General features: G+C 38.8%; 1 long non-coding RNA gene across 1 annotated transcript; it reads right to left on the reverse strand.

Annotated features, from left to right (window-relative positions):
* Window positions 1-1,093: 1,093 nt before the first annotated feature.
* LOC120441920 lies at window positions 1,094-4,096 on the reverse strand. Its single transcript, XR_005614386.1, has 3 exons — window positions 2,431-4,096; window positions 1,983-2,118; window positions 1,094-1,720 (listed from the first exon to the last, which is right to left on the reverse strand). It is a non-coding gene; the product is annotated as an uncharacterized LOC120441920 (long non-coding RNA).
* Between the last annotated feature and the right edge of the window lie 7,198 nt (window positions 4,097-11,294).

The raw sequence follows: 11,294 nt of genomic DNA on the forward strand, positions 1-11,294 counted from the left end.
TATATTTCTTTAAGAGTTCAAAATGTGTTGATTACATAAATAAAATGTAATTTTCTCTCAAGCACTTCATGAATTTTATAAGCAACACACCTTAGTTGTTCACACAAAGCATAAAGGTAAAAAACAATATATACAGTGTTATCTTCATTTTAGATGTCAAAAAGTATTTGCGGCTCCCAGTGTTTTCTTTTGCGTGGAAACCGGGTCCAAATGGCTCTTTGGGTGTTAAAGGTTGCAGACCCCTGACCTAGTGCAAAGAATATACATGGATACAGATGTGCACAATGCAATCAGAGAAAAGGCTGACTACTTCTTTTTTTTACATATATATGCCAAGATACTCACATGTGTTTGGAAAAATGAACAGTGAAAACATAGCAAAAAGGAAAACAGATCCTTCAGGCTGGCTGGAACAAAATAACTGATGTTTTATTTGCAATATATTTCATGAATTCTTTTGTTGTTACTTGTTGTTACATGTTACTTTTATGTGAAATCAATAAACTGTTATTTAAGCAATGGCATCAATTTCATTTTTTTTAAAAACACACATTAAAACATTGAATTTCTGTAGAACTTATTTACATGGTAAGTATTTAACACTCCACTTTAGACAATAACACAACTGAGGGAAGAAAATGACAAATGGTATTTTGGATGTTACAAAAGCATTATGTCACTTATGATTTTAAAACGATTTAGTGATTTACTTTATAATTTTGATAAACAATTTTGTTGAATCTGAATAGTAATATAGTAGTATAATTAATCAGTATTATTAACATTCAACATTTGCAATGAATTAGAATGATCAATAACTGGAACTCAACTATCAGCACTCAAGTACCAGTTCTGTAATCAAGTATTGTCAGCTGAGAAGGAAGAAATGCAACTGTAGTGGCCTCAGCTGCAGGTCATTTTCCATAAGTTGTACTGGCACTGGTGTCTTGGGAAAAGTCCATCTTGTTTCACTTAACCCATTTTTTAACTAATGCTGTGTTCTGGTAATTTGACAGCATACATGCTACTGCAAACAGTTGGTTGATATTGTAAACATGTGACATGGTAATGATGCTATCAAAAGTTTGTTCTGTTTTATCCTCCTAATGACTCGCTCCACATGTACCCTGAGTCTGGCTATGGCCTGCGTCTCCTTAACCTGGTATGCTGGCATCTGCTTCTGCTTAGATAGAAAAGGTGGGCAGTACACTTTGCATTTACAACAATCGGTGATTAGGAAGCCCTTATCTACCATCACTGCCATGTCTTCAGTCAACTTCTCAGCAATGCCTGATTGTTTGAATAGTTCCTTGTCACTAACCGAATCAGCATACAGATTAGAGATGAATGTCACTGGACCATGTGGAGCTATGCCAACCAGGGCTTTCATCGTGCAGTGGGATTTGTACGAAGAGTACATTTCACTTTGGAGAAGTGGTGAGGATGGTGTCTGACACCTCAGCTCTGTACAGTCAAGGATCATCTGGGTGTCTGAGAAATCTTTGAATTCCTCAGGGAGGTAAGCTTGCACTTCTTCACATGTAAGCCAAATGCATTGAGACCCCAGTGCAGTGGCAAGAAAATTCGTCCATGTTGCAATAATGCGGCTCACTGTGGACTGGTGTATGTTAAATCTGTGTGCCAGGTCCCTCTCCTTCAAACCAACTGACAGGAAAACCAGGAAAAGAAAGAACTCGTCAATTGGCTGTAGCAGCTGCCTCTGGAAGGTGAAAACAAAAGGGAAAATGTTACTCCTTAAGCTATGAACTAGTAAAATTATGCTTTTCTTGGCTAAATGTTTTGCAATGGTTATGCATACCATACTGTACCATGGGGTAAACAATGAGGTGCTGTAGTACACAGGTGTATGTATGTAAAGGATGCTGAGTCTAGTATGCTATTGTACATTATGTAATGTTATTGTACATAAATACAATAACATTACACCTCTAGTTCTAACTACCAACAAACCCATAACCTACCGTTGATGTGCGTGCAGGTGTCAACACTTCTTCGTTCCTATTGGCAGCTGACTTGGCTCTTGAAACCTGGATCATTTTATAGATGCAAGGCTCAATCAAAAACCAAAATGCCATCAAATGATCATAGCTTGGAAATCTATTCATGAGAGAGACATACATCGTGTCAATCATTAATTAACATTACACACTGACGTAAAAATAATGTAAACTGTGACAAATATGCTAATGGTATGCTGTATAACATAGTCTGATTAAGAGTCTATTTGGTGTTGTATTTTACCTGTAGCATATTGTTTAAATACTAAAGCATCTACATGAAACACACAATCAGCAGAGAAAAAGTAAATATCTATTTTGTTTTCATTAAGACTGGAAACACTTTTGAAATTTAACTGATGGTGACCTTGGTATATTTTAAACAGTTAGCTTGAATAGAGCTTAGGTGTACCTGGTATAGAATCGGATGTCAGTGTCGGAGCCAGCAAAGCGCTGTAACCCAAATTCTCACTGGACACGTAACTCCTGCATTTCCTTCCTCAGAGTCTCCACGTCTTTGGACAGGTCTTCTGCAGCTGATGCAAATATGTCCAATGCAGACGGCTCAGGGACTGAGCAGTAGTCATGATCTATTGTAAGACCGTGCTCTTCTTGATCGTCAGGAGGAAATAGTTCAGGGCGTCGCTCCGTTCTCTCCCAAACACCACGCCGCGGTGGTTCAACTTTATAGCCATTCCACTCAAAAAGTGTTGGTACAGCACCTTTAATAAGCCGCCTTCGACCATCAAGGGTTGTTGGCTCTATGAGTTGATCACTGGCAAAGTGTCTGCTGCAGACCCTGGTGTGAGAGGTAATCGTGAAATGATCCCAGGGTATATTTACCAGCCGTTGTCTTCTCAAGTCGGAATGGGTCGGAAAGGCATGAAAACTTAGTATACCGTTAAATTTGGCTGAAGCCGAACAAAGTGGGACACAGCAATGCTCGGAGTATTTCTTCTCCTGTTTTTGAAAATGTTCTGTTTTAAATATTTTTCCTTTTTATACTCATTCTGAAGTGACATTAGCATAGCTACCGATAGATAAACAAACATACCGGAAACGTCCAAGCGGTAGTATTTGGAAACGGAAATACGTCACACGCCCTAGTGCAAGTAGTCCATTGATGAAGGCACGGACATTACAGATGTTGCACAACTGGCAATTTTCATCCGTGGAGTTGATGACACATTGACCGTCACCGAGGAGTTTGTGGAGTTGGTACCGATGACAGATACAATGACCGCAGCCGATATCTTCACCGCTCTCATCGGCGCGCTGGACAGGGTCGGAGTGGACTGGTCCCGCGCTGTCAGCCTGGCTACAGATGGTGCGCCCTCAATGATCGGGAAGAAAGCAGGCGTTGTAAAAAAGTTCAAAGATAAAGTGCAATCTGCAAATGGAGGACGTGATTTTTGGACTTTTCACTGTATTTTGCACCAGGAGGCTTTGTGTTGCAATTCACTGAAAATGGATAACGTCATGAAGGTGGTCATCCAAACTGTTAATTTCATCCCATCCAGAAGCCTCAATCACCGTCAGTTTGACAGCCTTCTCAGAGAGAAAGACCACATCTATGGCCTGCCATAACACACTGAGGTAAGATGGTTGAGCCGAGGTGCTGTGCTGAGGCGTTTCTTTGATTTACGAGATGAAATTGAACAGTTTATGGAAGAAAAGGGCAAACCAGTGTTAGAATTTCATTCCACAGAATGGATGCAGGACCTTGCATTTATGGTGGATGTTACAGAGCACCTGAATAACCTGAACAAACAGCTGCAAGGACGCAACAAAGTTGTCACGCAGTATTATGACAGCATACGTTCTTTCAAGTTGAAGCTGTTATTGTGGGAGACGCAGCTCGCTGGTGGTGATGCAGCTCACTTCCCCTGTCTGAAAAATGTGTGCATGATCCAAAGTGTGGCAGATATGAAGCAGTTCAAAGATAAAATAACGGGACAGTTTGAGCAATTTCAGATTTTTGGTGAACTGGAGAAAGACTTCAAAGTTTTTTGCTCGCCGTTCACCGTGAAACCCTCTGATCTGCCCGTCAGGTTCCAACTTGAAATAACAGACTTGCAATGTGACTCGGATTTGAAGGGCAAATTTGCCGCAGCTGGCTTGAAAACATTCTCTCAGAATCTCTTGCCAGGTTACCCCAACTTGACAGCTCTTGCTGCAAAACTGTTGTGCATGTTCGGAACCACGTATCTTTGTGAGCAAGTTTTCTCTGTAATGAGCATAAAGAAAACAAAGTGCTCAAGGCTCACGCACAGGCACTTGAATCACATCCTGAAGTTAGCTGCTGCTCAGGATGTGAAGCCTGCTATTGATGAGCTGGTAAAAGCTAAAAGATGCCAGGTATCAGGAGTCAAATAAACTATGCAACCCCACTTAAAGTGCTGCATGAGACACCCTGATGTAGTTCTGTGATCTGTGAAACAGTTCTGTGAATCACTGAGGCACTGTGTGCTTGTGTGTTCTTTGTCCTCAGAATTTTCAAATAACTTGAGGTGTTTTATGATTAATAGCTATGTTGTGCCTGTACTATTTTGAACATACTGTCCACAGGCTCTAGCTTTATTTTTACGTTGATCGTATTAAAACAAAGAAAACAATCTGAAGTTGTTGTTTTTAAGTTATATATACAATGACTTTACCAGTCCGGCCCACTTGAGAATAGACTTTTCTCCATGTGGCCCCTGAACTAAAATGAGTTTGACACCCCTGATTTAATTCCTTTGCAACTCCAATCTGGAAAGTTTATCATATTATTGTTTTGTAATATGTCAGGGTTATTCCAGATAGGTGTATGTTTGCATGGGATTAATGAAGACTCTGTCATTTTTAGAAACTCCCACCATGCTGTCAGAGAAGAGCTGATGTTGATGTTTTTAAAGCATTCATGTCGTTTGATGTTTGAGCTGATAAATGGTAGGTCTGAAATTTCTAGATTATTACATAGTGCCTGTTCTACATCTATCCAAGGTTCATCTAAGAAGGTGTGTTTAAACCATCTAGAGATGAACTGAAGCCTGTTGGCTAAAAAATAGTGATTAAAGTTAGGCAGATCTAATCCTCCTTTATCCTTGGTCCTTTGTAATGTTTTTAAGTTAATGCGTGGGGGTTTATCTTTCCAAAGGAATTTAGAAATATATGAGTCTAGAGATCTGAACCAATCTTGTGATGGCGTATTTGGGATCAGTGAAAATAAATAGTTTATTTTTGGCAAGACCATCATTTTTATAGCGGCGATTCTTCCCATGAGTGATATGGGTAAAGATTTCCATCTAGCCAGATCGCCTTCTACTTTCTTTAAAAGTGGGATGTGGTTTAATTTAGTTAATTCTGAAAGCTTAGGAGAGACATTAATACCTAAATATTTTATATTTCCAGATTGTAGTGGGGCAGAAGAAGAATTATGGAAGGAGCAGTTAATTGGAAGAACTGTAGATTTTGAGCAGTTAATTGAATAATCTGAGACTCTTGAGAAAGAATTTATCAATTCAATCACCCCAGAGATATTGGTTTGTGAGTTTTGGAGAAAAAGTAACACATCATCCGCATAGAGACTGATTTTATGTTCTACATTCTTGCATTTTATGCCCTTAATTGTTGTAGCCTGTCTAATTGCTGCTGCTAGTGGCTCAATAAAAATTGCAAACAGTGAAGGGGAGAGTGGGCATCCCTGCCTGGTGCCCCTCAGGAGACAGAAGCTGGAGGATGTTTGGTCATTTGTTCTGACACATGCTGTTGGGGAATTATATAATATTTTTAACCAGTTTATGAAAGAGGTTCCAAAACCAAATTTGTTTTGTTGCAAATAGAAATTTCCAGTTAACTCTGTCAAACGCCTTTTCTGCATCAAGAGACAATATTATGGTTTCAATGTTTTTACTGCACGAGTAGTCTATTAAATTAAGTAATCTACGTGTATTAGTTGATGAGTGCCTACCTTTTATGAAACCAGTTTGGTCAGGATGAATTAAAAGGGGGGTTATTTTCTCTAATCTCTTTGAGAGAGCTTTGCAGATTATTTTAAGGTCTACATTTATAAGGGATATTGGACGATAGCTTGAGGGATATACAGGGTCTTTGCCTGGTTTTAGTAAGAGACTGATATTTGCAGAGTTCATATTTGGTGGTAGTCTACCATTTTCTTTGATTTCCTGCAACATTCTGTAAAAAACTGGTGCCAGAATCGTCCAGAATTCTTTGTAAAAATCTGTTGGAAAGCCGTCTGGACCTGGAGCCCTGTTATTGGGCATACTTATCAGGGCTTCCTGGAGTTCACCTGGCGTCAGTGGCGAATCCAGTGCCATTGCTTGAGTGTCTAATAATTTTGGAAGAGTTATGTTGTCGAGAAATTGATCAATTTCGTTTTTAGATGGGTTTATTTGTGGTGTATTTCATAGAAATCCCTAAAAATGTTGTTTATTTTTTGAAGATCATATATTGTATTCCCAGATAAATCTTTAACAGCACATATAGTTGTTTTTTCTTTATTGATTTTTAACTGGTTAGCAAGAAATTGTCCGGATTTGTTACCGTGTTCATAATTTTGCAGGTAAGTCTTTGTACTAAGAATTTAGTCTTTTATTAATAATTTCATTTAATTCTAGTTTTGTCTTGCATATTTTGTTTAATATTTCTTGATCTTGGTGTGACACATAGGCTTTTTCTAAGGATTTGATGGTTTTTTCTAGTTGAAAATATTTTTGTTTTCTTCTTTCTTCTTATGTGATGAGAAAGAGATTATTTTACCTCTCATTGCGGCTTTCCCTGCTTCCTATAGAATAGAAGCAGATGTTCCGGGAGTGTCATTAAAGCCTAAATATAGAGTCCATTCTTTTTTAAAGTATTTGATAAACTCTTCATCTTTGAGCAGTGATGTATTAAATCTCCAGTTTTTACTTGGCGTAGTATTATTCTTGTGCATTAGTGTTAAAGATACAGGAGCATGGTCGCTGACAGCTATAGGGTGAATCTCAGTGTCTGAAATGTCACTCAGCAGTGAGCTGCTGACCAAAGAATAATCCAGACGAGAGTGTTGGGATTTAGAGATTCTTTTATTGCTATCATATAATCTGCCTTATGATGAATGTATTAATAACATGTTTTAGAGTATTATTTTTACAGTAATATTGTTTACAGGGTTCAGATTGCATTGAATATGTTTGTCATCACATTCATTCTATTTACAGGTCTAGTTCAGTTTATACACATTGCATATCTGTGCTTGTTTAGAGTTGATGTTCTATCCAAGAGGGTTTTAAGCTTCACTGGTGAGAGTGTCCAGGTGATACATGTTGAGGGAAGATGAGAACATAGCAGGTTAATTGCATGCATGCTTACAATACACATAAATCTAGTAGCAGGCGTGAGCGAAGGCCCAAGTGTCTTCTGCTTCTTATTTGAGACTTGCTGTAATTCTGTCTACTTAGAGATTGAGGACGAGGGTCAATTATTAGCCCTTAGAGGCCCTGAAGCTTGAAGTTATTACCTTAAAAGGAAGGTGTTATAGAAAGGAGAAGTTATATGTCTGTTTATAGTTATTAGAGATGTACAAGATGTACCCTTGTCTGTAAACAATGACTGTACACAATGTATTTTTGACCTGTATTTGACGTGTGTGTGGGCGTTAATTTTCTATGGTATAAAACCAGTATTCGATGTATTTTTGTCAGAGCAAAACAGGCCATATGCTGATGGTTGTTCTCCGTTGTCAATAAACTCATCGTTTGATTGCACTTGTCTGGTGCCTCTGTCGTTTGTTGTCTGGTCTGCAGTTGAATGATCTCGCTTCATTTGGTGGAGGATGCGGGCAACTAAAGATCAGCAGAAAAGAAGTACAGGTGTTTGTTGTCGGCGGAGGCCGAGGCCAGATCAGGTGATCGAACGGCAGACGTCACGGTGATCGCTTGACTATTGGGCCCGCAAAAAGGTAAGGCACAAACCTCTTAAACTGAAATTGTGCTGTAGTGGATTATAATTCTAGAATATGTAGTCAAGTGGTCATCCGTTGATCTCTGTTTTGAGTTTTGTTTGAAACGAAAACCTTTGTTGCAACGAAAGTGAAACTTAAGAGTAGTGTTGTGTTCACGGTCGCTCGGAAAAAGCAGTACTGAGCTAAAAGTAACTAGAGATTGAGTTGTGATTAAGGAATAAAGAGATTATAAGTGTCTAAAAGTCATGGAGCCGGAGGACTCCACCCCCGGGAAAGACGTTTCCTGGGTATTAAACTGGGGGAAGGGCCCCACTGAGATTTTGTGGCCTCAGATATAGCCCTGGTGATCGCAGAGGATCATTGTTAGGGAGACACTTAAATAAGAGAAAAAGAATAAATACCGGACGCGAAGGTCCGAGGTGTTGATATATGATCTAAGAGAATAAATACCGGACGCGAAGGGTCCGAGGTGTTGATATGTGATTTAAGAGAATTCAAGTCAGCCGCGAGCCGATCAGTAAAACAAATGTGGCCGAAGGTTGGATCTGATATGAGGCAAACAGAAGACCCGTCTAAAAAATTAAAAGGTACGCACAAACCTGTTCAATAAGCAAATTTGTGCAAATTGGGTGAATTCTAAATTATCTGTTCGCTGAAGTAGATGATCTTAACTATTGGCGCAGTAGTGGTAAAACTGAATTCTTGAGAATAAAGTAAAACGTCGAAGTAATGAATGAGAAACTTTGAAGTAATGAGAAGCTTTGAAGCAAGGATAATGAAACTTTGAGAAACAGACAGTACTGAGTTAAAAGGTTATATGGTATTTCATGGTAAAAGAGAAAAAGAGACCAATGCATGTTTAAGAATAAGAGAATATAAGAGTTATTGGTCAGCTTATGGTTTAATAAGTGTGAATAGCTAATGATCAAGAGGATCATTTTGGGAGACGCTTATTTGTAAGTAAAAGGATTAAGTTCGGACGAGGAAGTCCGACAGAAAACACCTGGTGTTGTCAGGATGTTTAAGTGACACAGAAGTTCAGAAAATCGAGTCAGAAATGGTTTTGTGGCTCTTGGTAAACTGATTTTGAAGGAAAATCAGTGTTTATTGTGCTGAAGTAACAGATCTGGTGGTTTGAGGAAAAGAAAGAAATCAGTGAATGGTTGATATACTTACATGAATTTTGGTGGATCCGCTGAGGTCCAGAAAATAATCAATGCGGGCTGTGTTGGTTCGAACGTTGATAAATGATCCAGGAAGAATTGCCCTGGGTCTGTGTCTGTGTGTGTGTGTTGTTCAGTGACAACATGCGCAGTTTAAATTGGGTGCTGTTCCTTCCTCTTTTTAGTTTCAAAACTCAAAGGCTGTTGCATTAAGAATTACTGTGTGAGGAACGGCTTCACTTTTGACTAAGGGAAATAATATGCTTACTTTTGGGTCTATGAAGATCTCGTAACATTCCGGTTGAGATGCCGGGGTAAAAAGAGTGAGCTCAGACGAGGGAGTCTGAGAAAAAGACACCGTGAGTTGAGCAAGGTGTTTAACTGACTCAGGATTTCAGAGAATCGAGTCAGCTGTGATTTTGAGTTTTAATGGTAAGTTGATTTTAAAGGAAAATCAATGTTTACCATGTTGAAGTAATTCTGAAAATATTACTAGGTGAAGAATAAGTTGTGTAAATGTGGACACACAATTGTGTTGAGATTGATGGATCGGCTGCGGTCCATCTGATAAGTTAATACTGGGTAAACTGAGAAAAGAAACTGTTTTTAAATCTTCACTGGCTGCAGTGAGATACGTGTGCTGAAGATTACTGGACCCGGCGAGGTCCATATGATGAAGTTCTTGGGCAGATAAATGACAGAAACAGTTTCTGAATTTTGAGGAGAATTCTGAAGCACTGAGGTTGAATTTTCTCTGTGCTTGGTGCGCTGTGTGGACTTATATTAGAGTTATAAGTCCAAAGGTTATGACCTGGAGGTCATTCATGGTGTTTAAAGAAGAACAGGAATTAGAAAAGGATATTTAATGTCATATTTTGTGTGAATTGAGGAAAACTCACCACAGGTGTTCACCTTTTTTTCATTTAAAGGGACACAGACATTAACACACACACACAGTTCTTGGGTGTGAGTTACTTCCTCTTTTAATTTTAAACTGCAACACATGTGTGCATTGAACTAGAATTTCAGCAGAGGCTGGAATGCAATAAAATAAAGTAGAATAGAATAAAATAGAATACCAATACTATATACAGCTGAGTAAGAAAATACAAAATACAACTTTGTCAAAGAAAGAATTGCACATATAGCAGTCTTAGTCTTAGTATGAGGGTTCTGGTAAAGTACTAGTTCTGGTAAAGTAAAAGATTATGCTCAAAGTTTTATGCCCTGGAGGCTAAGAGTCGTGTGTAGAGAAGAACATGACTTGGAAACGGACATTTAAGGTCACATTTTGTCTAAGATGGGGAGAATTGTCCCATATGTGTTTATTTCTCTTCTTTTTAAGAGGACAGACGCACTGAGTGTTGTCTATTTCCTCTTTCTGATTCTAAGCAAGCATGTTTGATAAAATACTCTTAGGAAAGCGTATTTTGAGTGCTTCTAAGTGTGTGAATGTTGTGAGTACTTGATTTGAAAGATTCTGTGTGATTTGTACAAAATAATGAATAAGTAATAATAATACTATGTAGGTACATAGCAGAGTGTGTGCTTGAAACAGGAAGTCTGATTATAGCTTGTGAGTTAGAGAGACGTTGCAACATGAAAACAGAGCAATTAGAGACTGAATGTCTTAAGAAAAAGTAATAAAATATATTAATTACATGTTTTAGAAAAAGAAAGACTGAGAAACTAAATACATGAACTAACATTTACATTAATGAATAGAAAACGCACGTACACAAATTACTACAGGAGAAATTATTGTTGGGAATAATCAAGAAGTGAGATAGCTTAATATACTGATGAAATGAAGAAAACAGCTTACACTCCTTTGATTTCCAGAGCCAGTGTGTCCCCTGCCCTCATAGCACTCGTGCCCAATTGGCCCCAGTATCAGGCGAGCATGGAAGGCTGGACAGCCCATGACGGGTAAGATCCCACCTCGAAACCCTGGGACAACCTAAGGCAAGGCGCAGTCACGATTGCTTGAACCTAAGTCCCTAAGTGAGCTTGGACTCACTGGTGGAGACGGGACTTCAAGGGTAAAGCCGCTGGGGCAGAGGGGGAAATGCTAAACAAACATGTCATTAACAATGACGAGTGATGAGCCAAAGAGGGGAGACACTCACTGTCTTTCAGGGTGAATTGTTCCCTGAACCTGAAATCAAG

Source organism: Oreochromis aureus, linkage group 9 (assembly GCF_013358895.1).
Source record: "Oreochromis aureus strain Israel breed Guangdong linkage group 9, ZZ_aureus, whole genome shotgun sequence".
Lineage (NCBI taxonomy): Eukaryota > Metazoa > Chordata > Actinopteri > Cichliformes > Cichlidae > Oreochromis > Oreochromis aureus.